Consider the following 1,707-nt stretch of genomic DNA (forward strand, 5'->3'; position numbering starts at 1 on the left):
GGGTTTTAAAATCTGAGTGTACCCAGGCATGTGCATCCTCCAAAATCTCACTGTACCCAAGAAGGTTATTATTAGTTTAGGTTTCTTATTAGTGGGTGAAGACATGGTTGCAATTTTGCTGACCACATCCATAGGATGTGATTGTACAGTGCAGTGTGGATCAGTGCACGGCAGATGGTGGGACTATGCCTCTACCCCTGAGGCAGTTGTTCCAGGTGTAGCTGCATACCATTTGGCTACCTTAGAGTCCAGTTCATACTGAAGCTCCAAACTATCTGGAACAGAAGCACTCATTGATGGTGTAACTTCATTTAGACCACAGTAGTCCACAACTAATCTCCATTCTCCATCAGGTTCCCGCACTGGCCATATAGGACTGTTGAAAGGTAAGCAAGTCTTGCTGATCACCCCTTGGATCCCTAGTTGTGGAATAAGACTTTGTATGGAGAGCAGGGAGTCTCTGTTGGTACGGTACTGCTAATGATGTACTGTGTTAGATACAGTTGGTACCTGCTGTTCCTCTACCCTCATCAGGCCCACCACAGGAGGGTCATCCGAAAGACCAGGCAAGGTAGACAGTTGGTCAGTGCCCTCCATTTCCACAGCTGCTAGACCAAAGGCCCACTTATACCTCTTTGGGTCCTTAAAACACCCTTTCTGGAGAAAGTCTATACAAAGGCTCCATGAAGCATCTGGGCCAGTCATTATATGGTGGGTCTCCCAATCATTTCTGGCAAGGTTCATTTCAGCCTCCACTACAGTCAGTTGTTGAAACCCACCTGCGACTCCAGAGACAGAAATAGTCTGCTCCTTTGTGATTTGAAGATAGCAAGGTGCACTGTGCACCAGTGTCTACCAGGCCTCTCTATCTCTTTGGATCTGGTATGCCAGGCCACCGAATCCATACCATCCAGTAAACTCAATTATCACTTGTACTGTGCTCGCTTTGGCAGCACATATACTAAAATTGGAATGATACAGAGAAGATTGGCATGGCCCCTGCGTTTTCAAGCACAAGTCCTACAAGGTGAGGCTGAGGGAGCTGGGGCTGTTCAGTCTGGAGAAGAGGAGGCTCAGGGGAGACCTCATCACTCTCTACAGCTACCTGAAAGGAGGTTGTAGCCAGGTTGGGGTTGGTCTCTTTTCCCAGGCAACTCTCAGCAAGACAAGAGGGCATGGTCTCAAGTTGTGCCAGGGGAGGTTTAGGTTGGATATTAGAAAGAATTTATTTACAGAGAGGGTGATCGGACACTGGAATGGGCTGCCCAAGGAAGTAGTGGATTCTCCATCCCTGGAAATATTTAAAAAGAGGCTGGATATGGCACTTAGTGCCATGGTCTAGTAACCGCAGCGGTAGTGGATCAAGGATTGGACTTGATGATCTCTGAGGTCCCTTCCAACCCAGCTGATTCTAGGATTCTATGTATCCCAAAAAGAATATTTGTCTCAAAACAGCTGCCCTGACAAAATGGACATTGCACTCAGGTGGAGGCCTCCTTTGATAAGCCATCTGGACTCTGTTCTCTCAAGAAGAGACCCTCATTTGGATAACCTCCCTGATAAACAGGGCCCTATTCTTGCAAGAGCAGCCCCTCCTTTAGTGGCTATCTGTAGAAAATCCAAAGAGGCTTAAGGATGACACGCAGTCACCAATACGGTTAAAGTGAAGTCCTTTATTAACAATTCACCCGCGCTTTATATAGAGCC

The 1,707-nt window shown here is 47.2% G+C and overlaps 1 non-coding gene across 1 annotated transcript; it reads left to right on the plus strand.

The window, feature by feature from the left end:
- Positions 1-937: 937 nt before the first annotated feature.
- On the plus strand, positions 938-1,005 carry LOC139789321 (U6 spliceosomal RNA). Its single transcript, XR_011723142.1, has one exon. It is a non-coding gene; the product is annotated as a U6 spliceosomal RNA (small nuclear RNA).
- Positions 1,006-1,707: the final 702 nt, after the last annotated feature.

This window comes from Heliangelus exortis, chromosome W (assembly GCF_036169615.1).
Source record: "Heliangelus exortis chromosome W, bHelExo1.hap1, whole genome shotgun sequence".
Taxonomy (NCBI): domain Eukaryota; kingdom Metazoa; phylum Chordata; class Aves; order Apodiformes; family Trochilidae; genus Heliangelus; species Heliangelus exortis.